The 17,666-nt window shown below is 44.1% G+C and overlaps 1 protein-coding gene across 14 annotated transcripts in view; it reads left to right on the forward strand.

The window, feature by feature from the left end:
* ptprfb (protein tyrosine phosphatase receptor type Fb) overlaps positions 1–17,666 on the forward strand; it is a 170,486-nt gene that overhangs the window by 30,722 nt on the left and 122,098 nt on the right. The window contains exon 1 of one of the 14 annotated variants that reach the window (XM_079348477.1): positions 9,333–9,743. The exons of the other annotated variants lie outside the window; for them this stretch is intronic. The gene's annotated coding sequence lies outside the window, so the exon portion shown is untranslated. Of the gene's footprint in view, positions 1–9,332; positions 9,744–17,666 lie in introns of those variants that run through there. 14 annotated transcript variants of the gene reach the window in all.

The raw sequence follows: 17,666 nt of genomic DNA on the forward strand, positions 1-17,666 counted from the left end.
AAGGTGCTATACAAATAAAGTTTGATTGATTGATTGATTGATTGATAGAACATTTGTGTTTGTCTTCCTGTTGTTGAAATGCTCTTTAGGACTTTACTGACGACTGTTTTAGTTACACTTGTCTTTTCAATGCCCAACAGTCTAACAGGGTTATAGAGCTGTCCGTTTTACACATCTGAAAGATGACAGCGAGGTGTGATCAGACAACACGACATGACTTCACGTTTATGCTTCATATAAGAAAGCATCAGCGGGTCACATGTGTTGTTCACCTTTGGCGTATCCAAACACAAAAGGTCACATTAGAGAGACAAGTGCAAACTCGGCCATTCACACGCACGCAGTGTCAGAGAGGTGGCATTTGTCCACTGCACGACTTGTTCCTCATACTGTCAGAGATTTAACCGGAGTGGCAAAACTCATTACAGAGATCAGAAGTGATCTGAACATTTTCCTAGCAGGAAGCCTCTTCATAGGCGAGCACCAGGCGAAAACGCATCAGGAGATGCTGGGGGAAATTACATCACGGTTCACCTAGCATTTGAGTTTGGGGCTGTCCGACGGGATCAGCCACATGGCTCGGAGCAGAGGGATGGACTGCGATTAAAAGGTCCCGGGACCTTTTCTGACTCCCTTTTTATTTATTTTATTTGAGATTTTGCAGGTTTATGAAAAGTAAACAAAAGAGTCTTTTCAGACACAATACAAAAGACGAAAAGAAAAGCTTGAATATTTCTTAAAGAAAAGGAACTCATCTACCAAACATCACAAGTTCCACTCGTATGCATGCATTGGGCCTTTACAGTTGTATTTTCTTTCACAGTCCAAAAATGAACCCAATTATTGAGAAATCTTTGGCTCGATTCAGATCTCTGAAACATGTTTGTACTGGAACAAAGCAGAGTGATCTCCAGTTGATTTTCGTCGCTGCAGTCTTACGAATAGTTAAAACCACTGGCTCCACCGACGTTCTTCCCGGATCCCTTTTTAGAGCAAGTGAAAGTGTAAGGTCACTTTTTTTTTTTTTTTGACGGCCTGACTTCACACCATGCAGCACCTCTGAAAGTGTGATCTGGGATCATGATGGCATGTTGTGTTTATTGGGTAGTAGCACCTACATTGTGACCTAAAGTGTGCCTTTGACCTCAGCCTGGAATATTTGACTTGTGCAGGAAGTGAGGATTGTTGTGCGGTGCCCCAGTGTCACCAACACGTTGGCCCTATTTCTGCCAGACAGTAGGGAGCCCAACTGGAATTTAGTAACTCAAGGAATGCTTATCCTGTTGCTGCACCCAGTGTGCCATCACCCATGATACCCGCAAAATGTTGTCTTTAGTGAGATACATGGAGGACATTTAAAAGCTGTGAAATGACACCCGGATTACAGTTGATACACTTCCTGGAAAAAAAAACTTCCGTACACTGTTTTTCTAATTAAAAAAACCCCCAGCTACATTGCGCTAACTCCATAATGGTGTCTGTGTGGAAGCCCGATTTCTGTCTCTTTAAAGGGGAAATAGGAGAGAATACATCATGGAAAGAATATCTAGAATTCATAAAACTGCGTATGCATGGATTTCTTTTCCTTTCATTTGAAGCTCGAGAGGTTTTTCACTGCTTTGTGTTGCTGATCACACCCTTGAAGCCAGCGCTTGGTTTTACCCGCATATGATCCACTGGCGTCTGAGAGCAACCTGACAGTTGCCCTGACTTGACTCTCAAAGTCCCATGAGGTCTTAGTAGACTTTATGCTCAAGGCGAGAGGAGACAGAAATAAAAAGAGACATTCTGTGGAAACTGTATCTTTTTTTTCAAAACGGCTTTTTATGCGATTACAAATTTGCCAAATAAGTTATGTAAAATGTATCTAGAAGATGGAAATGTCTGGGCTCTATCTAAAGAGGAAAGTCTTCACAGGGTTAGGAGCTTGGTGGTTAGAGTCTTTAGTGGTGTCTGAAGTAGGGTTTGGATGCGAGGGGTATTTTCCTCAGTCTAGGTTTTGGCTCTGAGGTACTGTTTTTTTTTTTATTATTTCTTTGTTCCCTTCTCTAAGAGCACTCCACTTTAGCACTTTTACTTTTAGCAAAACTTCTCCATCAAGAGGAAGAAATGGCTTTAGAGGAGTCAGGACTATTTGAAAAATTGCCCCCTGGAGCACTTTAGCTCAGATCCTTTTTCATTGTTAGCTTGCTCTTTTAGCCACACACTCCTCTTTCATAACAATACAGACCAACGTCCTGAAACCAGTTTGCCTGATCTGCCATGTTCCAGTTAATCCCAGGGATACGTGATCGACGGTGTGAAGGCTAAATGAAGTTGAATGGGAGCAAAGGGAAATGACTGGCTTTCTTCTCCATTAGAAGTCCAAATTAATTCCCTCATTTCTCCTCTATAAATTTATGAGGCGCTGATGCTATAATAAGAAGTTATATGTTGAATATTTCATTTCCTTAATTATTTTGGGGCTAGCGTTCTCGTCAGACAGTTGAAGTCAATTTGTTCCTCCACGCCATCAGTGGTTGATGAAGAAAAACACAGACTTAGCGTGAAACTATGATCACCATTTAACTGTCGTTAGTTAAGTAACGCACTGAGTGTGTTCTGCTAGTTCTGTGTTTGAATCAGTCGTTTTCCTCCAAACTTAATCCCCACACGAAACAACATGACTTTTTTTTCAAGCTCTTTTCTTTTTCTTTGATGTGTTCACTGTTTTGGTCAACAGAGGGCCCTTATCTTTCTCCGTCAGTCAAGTCATTGTTTAAGAGGGGGGACCCTGCAAATGCAAAATGGCACGAGTGATGGATTACTCTTTTATTTGGCAGGCTTTTCATCCATTGAAATGGTTGTGTGTGTGTGTGTGTGTGTGTGTGTGTGTGTGTGTATGTGTGTGTGTGTGTGTGTGTCTCTGGGCTTGTGCTTGCATGTTTATGTCTGTTTGGGACAAAAAAAAAAGGAGAATTTTAATTTGCAGCACAAAGTTTTGTTCCACTCATTTGGAAAAAAAAAACAAAAAAAAAACAAACTGATGCTGCTGCAGCGAGACGTCAGCCCAATTTGTGAAAGTGAAGCAGAAAATGAGATTTGACTGTGCTTCAACTCAATATACCCAAATGAAATGTGTGTCGTTTGTTTAGACATGTTGTACAACACTCTCAGCGATGTGATCCCGTCGAATGCTTAAAGTCGCTGTTAAGAGGTTTTAAATGTGGTAAACTGTGTCATGGATATTGGACACAGCGTTTACATTTGGCATGTATGTTTATGATGTAACTATTTGGCGATACTTTAAGCAATACATTGCCTAAGCTATAAGTACTTAGCCCATTAGTGTAGCATACAAGATGCCAGCTCCTAATTTGTGGTTTGTTTCCTTTCAGCAGTGGAAGCAGTGTTCCCCAACACAGAGACTCATTTCTTTGGATTCCAGCAAAGTGCTGTGTTCTGCTGCAAAGATCACTGAGGTTTCCTAATGACAGCTATTAGCAACACTGCTTTTGAATGCATCCCTATCCGTTGTTTTTCTGCAAGCCAGTGGGAAATTATTAGAACAATAAAACAAAACAAAAAAATGTGTTATGAAGCACAACTGTTTTGTTCGGTGGGAAACATGAGAAGGACCACACAGAATCACATGCGGTTGTTTTTATGTGGGCGAACATATTGACATCCACAAAGCCAAGAGTGGAAGTGAAAAGCTTGTTGACACTTTCCACAGCATCCAGTCAGGCTACTTATCATCTTCAGCGCTAGAACCTTCTTCCCCCCTGTGGGAGGAAACATTCTGTCTCTGACAGGAGGGGCCTTCCAGATGCTTCCTCTGGATGACTGTTTCCTCCTCGGGTCGGGAGCGACCGCTCGGTGGGCTTTTATTAGGAAGCTCTCGCTGAAAGTTTTTCATCAAAGTCGTCTCGGAGCACAGCATGCTCACTCTGTTCGAGGAACTGCAGAAAACACATCCCAGCCTTGCCCCTTTCTTTTCTACATTTGAGGTTCTTTAAGTAAGCTTGTTCCTAAACATGTTTCACATCATTTTCCTTTTCTATTGGAGAAGCTTCTTTCGAGGGGGAAGGCGCTCTCTATTAAACTATTTCAAGGTGGAAATCGCTTTGTTCAATTCTGCAGTTTATTTCGATTTTGTAATGGCAATGGTTTTCTTCATGTCACAAAGTGAATCACAAACCGACATGACAGCTTGTTGCAGACGGTTTTCTACGCGAGATAAAAGACAAGGTTTTTAAAAAAAGTAGATGAAATACGTCATAAAAAGCCGATACATCAGTTTCCCTGCCGACAGGAACATCACCGAACATGATGCATGGTAGAAACAGCTTGCATCTTTGCAGATCTGTTGACAGCAGCCTGTGAAATGTAACACGGCTGAACAGCTGGTCACAGCAAAAACACGGCATTGCTCTTTCTCCAAACTGACTTTCCGTTTTGTTGGAGAAACTATCCAGGCTGTTTTTTTTTTTTTTCTTCATTCTCTCCTCCTACACTATAAACATGTTTCCATGCGCTGCTCGTGTGACCTCTCAGAAGACCTGCAGGAAACTGATGAATGAGAGTTTTGTTGTGTGTTCAGCGCTGAGGTGCCCATGTGTTCCAGGACCGCACCTGACAGTTCATCTCGGCGGAGCGGCCATTGATCAAAAGAGACGCACACACAGGTCCAAAAAATGAGACCGGAGGGAGACATACTCAGGTGAGAAAAGACGGGGAATTGAACCGTGCGGGCTTTGGAGCAGGGAGCGGGTGACACTGAAGGTCAGCCGCTGAGACAAGTTTGGATAAATGAGAGCCAACATCCATACCATTGATTGCCATCTTACCCTTTGAAGTTGCGCAGAGTTGCAGCGAGTCCCTTGACTGTTCTCGACCCAGCCGTGTGCCACGCAGCCTATCAGGAAATCTTCCTCGTACTGAAGCAGCGACTATTACTCCGTCAAGAGGACTGTGCATATTTCGGAGCGAAAGATGAAACTGTTAAAATGATGCTTCGTCATTCCGTCTCTCTTCTCACACACACACAAGAAAAGAAAAACACAACGCCTCCCGTTTTTTTTTTTTTTTTTGCACATTTCACCTCAAAGCCACTTTTCTGAGCCACCCGCTTCTTTTTGCTTTCATTTGCCACCCCCGCACACCTCACAGAGTGCAGCATGCCAGGAAGTGAGTCTCTGGAGAGATTTTGAGGGAGCGCAGGGGAGGGGAGGGGAGGGGGGGGGGGGGGGGGCACAGAGGGTGGAGAGGGGGCACAGCTCTGTAAAGTGCCTCAATGTTGCTTCATTTCCCCCCCAGTTTTTTAATTGGGCTATCTAAATGCACCCCCGCTTTGTCAATACCCGCTCGGGTCCCAGATAAAAATGATTTGTCTCATGCATTCGCCAGCACGCTCCGCTGTTTCCCTCAGAGAGCGTGCCCCGCCAGTTGTCAGCAGCAGAGTGTAATGGAGAGCGCTCGTTGTTGTTTTTTTTCCTCTTTTCTTTTTTTTGATTTTCAACGAGTAGCGGGAAAATAGGTGCATGCCTCCATCGCCTCCTCACCCTTCTCGTCCTACCTGTGGTTTCTTTTTCTGCACTCTCATTCTGTCAGTACGAAACAAGTCAGCACATGCATACAGGCTCTAAGGACACATATACAGACGCAGGGACACATGCACTAATTCACATGCTCCCCTCGCGTAGACAAGTCTGTGCAGGCACGCACACAGCCGAACACTCAGTGAAGGTCAGCACCAGCAAGCCAATCTTATCTGTGTTTTTATGTGCTCTGTTTCCCACTGTCCTTGTCTTTTTCACACCTGCTGTCACCGTGTGCCATCACACTCCCTCTCGGCGCTGGAGCCAGTGTTATCTGCAGACAGTCCCGAGAAAGAAAAAAAAAACTCAGGGCCAAAAGTCTGCCCTTGTTGTTTGGACTGTTGAACTTGGCAGAGGTACGGACCAAACAAAAAAATCCTCCACGTTTTTTTAAATAGACGTTTTTTTCTAGTCTACGCTGTGGACGTGCGACACTTTCAGACTCCCATCTGGTCCATCATGGTAAGCACAGTTTATAGGTTTACAGTGAGATATAGCTTAATGCACATGTCCCCACATTGCGTTACGACCACGCATGTGAGACACACACACACACACACACACACACACACACACCACCACGGTCGCAATCTGGAGTTCAATTAGCAAACAAACAGCCAACAGCAGTAGCCGCGGCCTCACTAAATTGTGAATCGGGCCGGGGAATTTGAAGCTAACAGGTGTTGCCCAGCTGTGCCGTTGGACGTGGTGACATAGTGCGAGTCTTAAGAGCCCATCAGCAGCAGCACACTGACTTTCACAGCTCAGCGTTTACGACACAGGTCAGCATTTTTTCACTGGCACGCAGCCCGAGCTTGAGCTGTGTTTATCAGTGACCTTCTTAATGTGGAGATAAGGCACAAACACCACATAATGAATGCTTTCCTTTAAAAAAGCCTCTAAATAAAGATAGCAGTTTGTTATTATTCACAAGCGTTCTTCGAGGAAGTGAGGCCTCTGTTTGAAGAAGCAGTACAGTATATTCTTTCTATCAGTTATTCAGTCAATCTTTACCCTCCCGACCCGAGACGCTGAAGTTTCTTCTCTTTCCTCCAAGCTGAACCTTGTTAAAATGTTTTTGGCTGACTTGTTAGATGGGGCAGACGGTTATATTGATAAAGCCCAGGGCCAGTGTGATTCATCCCTTCCTACTGCAGTCAGCGCAGTTTCCCATCAGATGATGACTACAAGCTAGCACAGAGGAGCGAAGGTGTCGGGCTTGATCCAGGTGTTCTTCACCTGAAGATAACCCTGCAGCTCCAAAAAAACAAAAAAAACAACGTCTGTACATGCAATGACTGGCAGAATAACAACTTGAAAAGTGAGAAACTGATCTCACAAAAAAAAATCAACTTCTGAGGAGAGTGTGTGACCTGGGCTGTGTTGGCAGATGGGCTGAAGTCAGGGAGAGGCCGGCTCCTTCACACTGAAGAGGCTGTAAACCTCTTCTTCTTCTTTTTTTTTTTTTTTTTTTCCGTCTTCAGGAGAATCAAACAAGCGGGGGGATGGGTGTTTGTCGCAATGTTATAAATTCTCAGACTTGGTAGGGGGTGTTACCAACTCTATTCAAGCTTTTTTTGGGGGGGAGGGTGGGGCAGAAGATAAATCCTAAAACTGCCTGAGCTACAAGTGCTCAGAGGAGGCAGCAGCTTACTGCCGGACTCCATCTGTGTTTTAAGTTTTTTTTTTTTTTTTTTACATTGCACTAAAATGAGATTACACTCGAGATGAGATGGCTCATGTTGTGTATCTGACACACTGCTCTACATTACGCTTGCTCACAATTCATTTCCTCTCCCCTCTCCGCTGTTCAAGCCCCCCAGACGATAATCATTTCTTCAACCTTTTTAACCAGTGGGATTTGTTCAGCAATTTCATACCAGACGAAGTTGACATTTGAGTTTGCGCAGACTCGTTACACCCACAAAAAGTACTTTTTTTTTCTCCTCCTCTCCTCAGGGGTGTGTGGGTGTAATAATTATTCTCCAGAAGGTTCCCTCAAACTCTCATCATGAGCTTGTGAGAAAAGAAAGGTTTCCAAAATGTCCAGATTGGTTGTTCTCCTCTTTGCAGATAGTCGTTATGCAAATGTGAGGACGTTCTTTCCTCCGTGCACACTTTATTAGTAAGAGTGTTGCAGCACAAACGGCTAGAATATATTTATATATATATATGTATATGTATTATGTTAGACTGTGTGAATTGAATTACTCTTTCATAAGACGACCCACATCCTACATTTCTCCTGAACTCCACAGAAAGTTCTGATGAAACACTTCTCTCTCTCTCTCTCTGGAGCGACTGTTGTGTGCACAGATCTGCAGCCTGCAGTAAAAGCAGACTGTCTCCCATTGTTAACAACAAAAAGATATGTAGAACGCATTGCTGTTCACTGTTTCCTTCAGCTGAGTTTAAGCCTAGAAGACATTAAACAGTGCTGCTGTTAGTGGAAATCCTCATATGTCCTCTTCAGAACCTTAAATGACTTCACTTCTCTTGGTTTCACTTCCAGTCCTGTTTCTCTGTTCTCTTTAGATTTGGAATGAAATGAGTAATCAGTAAGCAATGATTACTGCTTATTTTCCTTTTAGAAAGTATGCACATTTAATAATAGAGCGCTAATGCATGAATTATTAATGCAGCTTGGCATTATATACGGCTTTACTACAAACATTTGTCTCCGGACTCGGCCATGTCTTGCAGCGTCAGCAGTGGCACTGATATATGAAAAAAAAAACATAATAATGTCCAGGGCGAAATATTGTTGAAGCATTACTGCATGAGTCAAGTTACAGTCCACACGGTATTATTGGGATAAATGGGCAAACCTCTCCCCAAGGTCCCGAGGCTCTGTGATCTATTAAGGCGCTGTCGTCTCGGATGGTGAATCTCAGAGAGAGCCAGGGAATTTTTAGGGGAAGAGAATGGTTGTGCTGACATCCTCTCGCAGTGCAATCCCTTGTCCTTGTAGGGACGGAGGGAGAAAAAAAAAAAAAAAAAAAGAAGCAGCACCAGAGGCTGACTTGGCTGTTCCTCTGAGCTCTGTCATAAATCCAACTGAACATTTCTGAACATCTGTTGTGGATGATTAGCTCCATGGCTAGAAGAGTTTGACCGCGGGGAGTGAGAGCCAGTGTGTTTGGGAACCCTGAGTGTGTGTGTGTGTGTGTGTGTGTGTGTGTGTGTGCGTGTGCAATGCTGAATCAAGAGTGGGGATTTTGCATATTTCTTTTCTTTTTTTTTTTTTTTTTTTTTTTTTTGACCAGAGACAGCGTGTGAAGTCATTTCTGAAACCCACCAAAAATGTCACTGTCCATTTCATATCCAGCCCGTCCTTTGGGAATGTTTATTCTTTTTTTTTTTTTTTCATGTTTCAAGGTCACTTCTTAGCTTCAGCGATAATCACATGGAAAATTGATTTGGAAACACATGCAGGAGTTCCATTTAAGAGCACAATTAAGGATGTTGGAGTTGTCAGACAGCCTGCTTTTTTTTACTCAGGTTTAGCAAAGCCTGCATATGAGCTTCCATTAGGTGCCATTCTCTTCGTGGAAGGTGGGCAATAGATAAGACACAATGGAGTCTGCAAGCTGCAGCAGCACATAACATCACGTGTTGTGGTGCCTTTTTTTTTTTTTTTTTTTTTTTTTCTTCCTTCCTTGCAGGTGCATTAAAAACCCTCCCTCATTGGTCAAGGTTTTCAAAAAGGTAAGGCCCTTTGCCTCCCCCCTTTGCCTCCCCCCCCCAACTCACACTGAAATTTGACACCAGTGACATCACACTGTGGGCTTGGCCTCTCCCAGGCAGTCCCCTGAACGCCCGCTCAGTGTGTGAACAAACATTGCCTCTGAAGGATCTCTCCCCAGGACACATCGCTCTACAGCCACAGCTGGAAACGTATCACCGGAGAGCCCAGAGACAGTTCCTCCGCTTTAATGAAACGCTGTGGATGGAATAACTGAGCAGGAAGCAGAGGCTACTTTCTCTCTTACACCTTTTCATAAGACACCGCTCAGGGATAATCTTTCTTGGATACAGTTGGGTTTTCTTTCAAGGATTTGGATACTCTCTCTTCGTTCCCTCTCTCTGTGTGTGTCTCTCTCAGGAATAAGGAATAAGAGTAATTATTCCAAGTTTATCAGTGGACTTTCCTGACATGTATGGGTAAGTGTTCATTTCACTCCACGTAACTCTGAAGAAAACATATTGGCTTGTAAACTGAACGTTCATGGTCTTTAAACTCCCATTCCCATTGTTTTTATTTTTCCTCTTGAGATAAACTTCCTCTTTTATTATTTAAGTAACAAAATAAGTTGATGTGTTACACTTCAATGGTCAGGTATTTTCTTACTATTCTTTTGTCCCCGCTCCTTTTGTCCTTGCTCACTCTGGCTTGTTAAGCCAAAACAATAGTTTAACCTCGTCTTGGCTTAGCTCTATTGGCTGGCTCTCTGGCAAATTGCCCTGTCTGGTGAAGCCCTCCCCTACGTATTCAGAGGACTTTGAATAGAAGGGCCATAGAATGTCCCCTAGCTACCGCTGCTAAGGTGAGACACCCTGCCGTTCTGCTGCATTAGGCCTGCACCGAGGCCAAACAACCTGTTTTTCCAGTTGTCTTTATCTCCCTGGGCAATCTGGAGGGTTACGTTTCACAGACAAACATTCCGGCTCTGGAAGGAGACACTGAAAAGCTTTGAACTTTCAGATCATTTCAGAGGAGAAATGTTGGTAGTCAATTAGGATTTTTTTTGAAATATGCGTGTTCCTTTTTAACAAAGTAAAAGCTGTAATTCTTGTTTTGGGAAGTGTTTGTTTTTAACTGACAGTGATGATCAGCTACGACTTAGCTGAAGGAAGTTTTTGGAAAGACTCAACCGAAGAAAGTTTTTGAACCACTTTGGCTTCATCTCAACACAGAATAAAGCGCTCTGAACGTCTCCCTCAGCTGTAATTATGTCTTAAATCTTTTGTTTCGTCTTTATTACGACATAAAACTTTTATGCTCCTGTATGAGGAACGTTTGGACCGAGTTCATCTCGTACTCGGTCACAATAAATGTGGCAGTTGTTGCACAATAAGTTTGTTGCTCAATACGAGGAGCTGTCAGTGGGAATAAAATATCCCTTTTGCAACTTGCTCTTTTCCATCAGAGCTGTCTTAACCTTTCAAAGAACAGAGTGTAGACAACATGTCTGTCTCGTTTCTGTTTGGCCTTTGAAACCACTGCACTTCCCCACGGGTCTGTCTCACTTCAATGGAAACTTGTGTGTTTTTCTTTATAGTTGGACCAAAGCTAAACTTGCCTTTTATTTTTCTATCAATGAAATGCTTTTTCTTTCCTGTGAAACTAATGACGACCCTGGCTGTTAGCAGTCAGTCTTTACTGGTAGGTCGCTTGATTAATAAATGACCTTGTGGCCAAACTCAAGAAGGCTAGAAGGATAAACAAACAAGACAAAACAAAAAAAAAGTGTTAGGCATGAACACTTGTTCAAAGAAAACCAATCTGTGTCCACACAGGATGACCTGCAGGTCGTCCTCCCTCACCTCCAGCACGCAGGCCGCTGACCCGCCATTCCGCTTTTACGATTGTGCTCAAGTCACTCTGTCACCGGTAATGTTCCACAGAAACATTAAGAGTCCAGGAAGTGACCTGAGAAATAACTCTGGTCATTTGTAAACCACTGCGCTTTATTAGATTCCCCCGACCAAACATGGAGGATATCCTCCCCTTAAATGACTGCCTCGGACGCACTCTCTTCTCCTTTCAATGGATTACTGCGAGGAACGGTCAATCGCTCAATCTCTCTCCCCATCTGATTCCCTCACAAGTAATTATGGGCTGAGCATATGGATTTCTCCATAAAACTTGATTTCTCATCATCTGTGAAACGGGCGATGTGTAATGGCCTGTTAATGCATGATGGATCTGCTTAGTCACTCGAGTCCCAGTTGGGACAAGAAGGAGGTTTCTTACAATCACAGATCAATGTCTGAGGAGGCCTTTGTGTCAGCAGGGCCATATATTTGTCTAGGATGTGTACTGTAAGGAGACTGGAAGCCTGTTGGGCCCTTTTGTTGGCTTATTAAAATTCTAAGCTTTGACTCTGTTGCTGACTTATTAGTGATCAGGTCCCGGGTGAAGAAGCAGCAGCAGAGGGAAGTTTCTCAATTGTGTTTGTGTCACTGAGTTTCGCCCGATGGTGACAAGGTCACGAGTAGCTGTGTTTATGATGACAGCGCCTAATTGTCAATCCTCTGGTCTGTGCTGCACAAGATGTTGATACAGCTGGGGGTGAGTGTGCCAGACATGTCCTGCTTAATGTGCGATGTCAATCAACGGCCACTGGCCGCGTGATGCGCGAGCGCTGCACAACATGAGCGACTTTTTTTTTTTTTTTTTGTGGCGGATGTGACACTTCCTTTCTTTGCAGACGTCCCCCTCATTCATTGTGACAGGTGCTGAGAGGAAAGGTTTAGAAGAAAGGACTTCTTCATCACTAAATCCAGTGTTTTGACAAGAGCACTTTTCCTCAGCTGCTTCAGGCACAGAGCTCTTTTGATTGAAGCATGTCTTAGTCTCTTCTTTGACATCTACTCAGGCTTCATAAACATTTTTTTTTTCTTTCTCTTTTTTCATTTTTTTCCTGATTTGTGATCAATTGAAACGTGTCTTGTGAAAGCCACCTACATCCTTTGATTGCACACCAACATGTGAATTTTCTAGAAAAGATCCTGGTACATGTTGCCCCTGAATTCTTCCTGTCTTAACTATTCACACACACACACACACACACCTCACATCGACGACCTTCACTGTTTGGACATGAGGGCGTCTCAGGAGGCCAAACATGGTGGATTAGCAGAAATACAGAAATGGATTCCAAATCAACCGAATCCAACATGATGTGGTCGTTGCTGCTGGCCGTTCCTGTGATACGAACGTGATGAACTCTTCCTGAATATTACCTGCTGTGCTTCCACATCAGCTCACCCAGCCTTCACACAGTCTTTTTACTGGCAGGACTTTTCTTTTTGTTTTTTTGGTAAAGTCATAAAATCTCCAATTGTGTTCACACAATGCGTCTCCCCTTGAGCATTATGACACATTTACAGGAGCTCTGTTGTCTCATTGATAATTACATATAAATATGTGGAGCAGAACCACAATGACGTGGAAAGAACTTTCTGTCATCACTTTTTCATGGCGTAACATGAAACATGATGATAAGGACTGACTGATTGTCTCTCTGTATTTTTTAAAGGTAAATATTCATTTTTAAAATAACGTCGACCTCTGGCACAACTTCATGATTAAACCATCGATTGACTGATCAGCAGAATATTTTCAAATGAATCTACAATGACAAAGTTGCAGCCTTGACGTGGATCTTAGTGCTCAGTCGTAGGGCTGCGGAAAACATGCATCATTTTCTTTTGGAAGTTAGGATTCGATTTTAAATAAAAATAAATAAATAAAAAGAAGAAGAATCTGGATTTTTACATAAATAGATTTTTTTCCACCTCTGCTCAGTCGTAAAGCTCGTTCAGCTCTGTAGTGACCCACAGCCTTCTGTTGCACTCTTTCTTTACATTGTCTATTCTCCACCACCGGTTCAATGTATTCTCATTTTTATGGCCTGTTATAGCCAGCCATCAGAGGTCTGTGTTGTGCTCATAGCCTTGCACCTTTCATTTAACTTTAAGTCTGTGCACTGCGCCACTGGATTCCTCAACGGGAACACAAATCTGCTTTGTCACAGAGGACATTTCCCTCCTTGCACAAAACTCATTTCAATTCCACATCATCCCATTACGCCTCCACATTGATTGAAACAGGCTACATTTTCAGCAGGGGGAGCTGCTTTTTTTTTTTTTTTTGGTACTCTGTATGTATGACAGGAGCAGAGCGTGTGCTTGTGTATGTCGGTGTGCAGCAGGGCAGGTAGGAGACATGCATAGGCCATGGCAAAAAAATATATTATTCCATGCATTGAACTATTTCCTGAAAATTGGACCAAACCAGGGAACGTAAGTTTTTGCTCTGTTGCATGATACTCATTCCATGGAGGATAAATGGCTGTGTGATATGCTGCTAATATCAAATGTTATATTTTCTGAGACAAGGTCAGGTTGGCTGCTTGTGGACTGCTAATAAAGGGAACTAAAGGTCACAGCTTCACCTTGCTCTTGAGTGTGAAGGGATAACTGCCGATGCTTAACTACTGTAAAGCAAATCAAATTGAACGCAGGCTTGATTTATTTGCTGCCTGCTTCCGGGACTACAGTCGTGTGGCTGATTTATCCCTCTGCCTCCGCCATCGCTGCTGTTTGTTCAGCCTCCCAATTTCTCCAAATGTCTGGCTTGGACTCAACATTCTGCTTGATTACTTTATCAGCTCTCCCGTCTCTTCCCCCCCTGAAGTTATGACTTGTTTTCAACACTCTGCTTCTTGCTGATCTCAAATTGTGGCATGTGGGATTAGGCCCCCCCCTCTCTTAAATCTAGATTTCAGATGATAAAAGAAGCCTCTCCTCTGCATGCAAACACTCGGACCCAGCAGCATCTCAGAGCGTGGCGCGCGTCTTGCATGTTTCCACTCTGGTCAGTTTGGCTGTGGTTCGTCCTCAAACCGATGCGATGATTCTTCCTCCTCGCAGAGCTCTTGTGGTCGCTGGCTTGTTTTGGGAAGATGGATGGAGATTCATTCGGTTTCATTATAATGTCTGACTTATTTATAGCCGTCCCTATGCAGCGCCTGTTGGCTCAGCGTGGCCCTGTAAGGGTGCTGGGGGCCGAGGCGTTGATGAAACATTCCTGTGTCCGGGGGTGGGGGGCATGGGGGGGTGGGGGGGGGGGGCTCTCTGAGGAGAACACTGCTTGTTTAAGGGAGGGCAGCGGGGTGACAATGCAAGAACCGCAAGCAAGGCCACTGAAATCTAATTCCACTTGCCCTGCCATAGCTACAGCATTCCTGTTTGAGGGATTTCTCCTCTCAAAAGTCTTGCTGTGTGTGGGGTGTAATAAGACCACAGAGCCCGACCACACTGGAGGAACCATGTTGGTCATATTGAAGAAGTTACCACAACAAACAAACAACAACAAAAAAAACAGGCAAGGGGGAACTTTCTTGGAGGAAAAAAAACTAACTCTCCTGAAGCACACTTTTAGATTTGACTTAAATGCTGTTTGGATTTTGTAGTTCCGCAGCACCAATCCCAAACCTTTATCAGGATCTCCCCCCTTCAGCCTCAGAGATTACCTCTTCACAACCCTGCAGCACGAATGCTGTCTGCCTGGTAATTTGATGGCTAATCCCCTGCCTCTTCCCTACAAATCTCCTCCCTGATAAAGGGGTTGCTTCTACATTAGTAAACATGGGAGACTTGGCTGCCGAGGCTGACAGTCAGACAGGACCAATAGCTGTGGGAAAGGGGAGGGAGGGGGTCGGGGGGGGGGGGGGGTTGTTGTAGGGGGATAGCCAGCTTCCTCCATATGGTTCATAAGAAAGACCCTTTACATCTCCTGCATGGAAGCTCAAGATAAACACGCGATGTCTTTATGCTAGCTGGGAAGGTGGGAAAGTTTTCCGTCGAAATAATGCATTCAACATTTTTGCACGTTGGTCAGTAAGTGATAAAAAACCCCCAAAAGAATCCCCCCCTTTGCTCAGTCTCTCTGGTGACTTGTGGTTTGATGGGGAGCTGGGGGTGTTCTGCTTTAAAGGCAGTTTCCATACAGTCCATTGTTCATGCACATTCATTAGCTTTTTGACCCGAATATGTTCTCCTAATGATCACTGAGCTCCTGCCACGGCGAGACACGATGGCTCACTTGAAAGGAATTTGCTTTCTCAGATGTTTCTCCACAGGCGTACAGTCTGCACTGGGTGGACTGATGTGACCAGGCTCTGTGAGATCTCAGGCTCTAGTCCCCCCTACCAGTCACATTAGGGAGTGTTAGCCTAATGCCCCTGCCATGATTGCTGTTTCCCGCATGTTTGTTCACCTTCAGCGATGGTAAATCAACAAAGCACTAAAGGCGCAGAAATCAAAGCTGGCGCCTTGAGCCCAAATATGCTCAACCAAGTTGAACAGGACGTGACGAGGAAGCGTTTAAGCAGTCTCTGGAATGACTTCAACTGGGTGACTGCAACATTGGCTGTGATGGCTTTTCATTTGTTGACCTGACAGAGGCACTTTAGGCGTCAGGGCGGATCTGCTGGGGTGAGTGACAGGTCCTGTCCCTGCGTGTCTCTCTGTATGTGTAATGGCCTGGTGTTCAGTCTAATCGTTGTCAGAGAGAGAGAGAGAGAGAGAGAGAGAGATGACATGTCAGGAAGAATTTGGTGAGATCTCTGATTTCAGCACATTGCAGACCAGTCACGACTAAAAAAAAAAAAGGACTGCAGCGAGGGGCTGCAGGTTTTTTATGTTTGTGCTTTTTTTTAATACTTCAAAAAATCTCTGAAATGCAGGCACGCCACTTTTATCCAAACATCCACATTGACTGGTTCTAGTTCTGTTAGATTAAGAGTTCTTTATTAATTTTCCAATACGAGACGGTACTGCTCCGTTTTCTGAAGAAAGCGCGTCTGTCATATTCACTTCAATAATTGCTGCTCTTCTTCCTCATAATGAAAAAACTCGACTCTTCTGTCACAGAACATTTGATCTAAATGCCAGTTAGCCTGATTGGCTGCTTCCACACTCCTGTCTACGTGTTTCATCAGGTGAATGTCCAGCTAGCTGTTTGATTAGTCAGTGAAATCCTTTGACACATATTCAACTCAGAATTTCTCGAACTGGATGTTTCCAAGACTTCCCTCAGTATGTGTGTGTGTGTGTGTGTGTGTGTGTGTGTGTTTGTATTGTATGTGTGTGCGTGTCTTGTTAGCCAAGCTGCAGAACAGTGACTCTACACTGGTGGTAATTGATAGTCTGGAGGATGTCTCAGCTGCAGCAGGTAAATCCTATGCCGGTGTAGTATGAGGCGGGGGGTGGGGGTTAGGGTATAAATAAGTCTTCCAAGGACTAAGGATTTCAGAATAACTAGAGGGGGTGGAGGTGGTGGAGAAGGACGAGGGGAGCAGATCGCAAAGGGCGATGGTGTGAAAAATGTTTAATACAGCAGAAGTTTCCTGTTCCTGTTGGACGGGTGAAATTTCCCCAAGATTGCACGGGCTGTTAAGTCCTTCCAGACTGCATTTTTACCCAAAAGAGCAACAACCAAAAAATCGGTGTATATTTACTGTTTGTTGCCTTTGTTCTGCATCCATTGCTTGTCAAGTGTGTGAAGCTGGACGCGGAGGCTTAGGTGTGGCTTTTGCCTCTTGGAAAACGCATCCATCAGACTGACAGATCGAAATGCACTCCTGTGTTCAGCCCAGGGAGACGTATACTGCGGATAGGAAGCAAGAAGAGGTCGAGCACCGGAGAGATTGGTCCCAGTGAGAGATTCATAGGTAGTAATGAGGACGTCGGTGGAGTGCAGGTCGTCGTGTTGTGGCTCCGGCCTGTCAGTATAATGGACCTCGCTAGTCAGCTTGGCAATCGATTGTACGGCTCACGACCTCGCATGCCTGTTGTTCTTCACTCTTCCTGCCTGTCAAGCTGCCACGCAGAGATGGAAGACGGAGCAAAATCTCCTCCCCGACGACAGATCTAGTGTTGGGATATCTCGTCATTACCTGAAAGGTGGTCTGAGGTGAGGAGTGTGAGGAAGGCAAGTCTGACTCCAGATTTCTGGGTAAGGACACTTAAAGAGTCACGTGTGTTTCACATGGCTGTTAACTCCAAGCATTTAGTTCATTTATTAAATGACTAACTTGACTTGCTAACTCGTTATTGTGGTCATTCTGAATGAATCGGGACATCAGATGCTGCCTTATCGATCAGTTTCCTGTTTGATCAACATTCCAAAAGCAAACAGCGGTCAATGTAAGATACTGATTATATCCACACCCAGTGACAGGCTGGAAACAGAATCTAACCCAACGCTGCATGAATAGTCAGTCCATCAAAACTGATGCTAATTCATTATCTAACCCTGGTTGATAAACATGAAGCCCTAATCAGACACAGATA

The sequence above is a fragment of the Symphodus melops genome (genome assembly GCF_947650265.1).
Source record: "Symphodus melops genome assembly, chromosome: 7".
Classification (NCBI taxonomy): domain Eukaryota; kingdom Metazoa; phylum Chordata; class Actinopteri; order Labriformes; family Labridae; genus Symphodus; species Symphodus melops.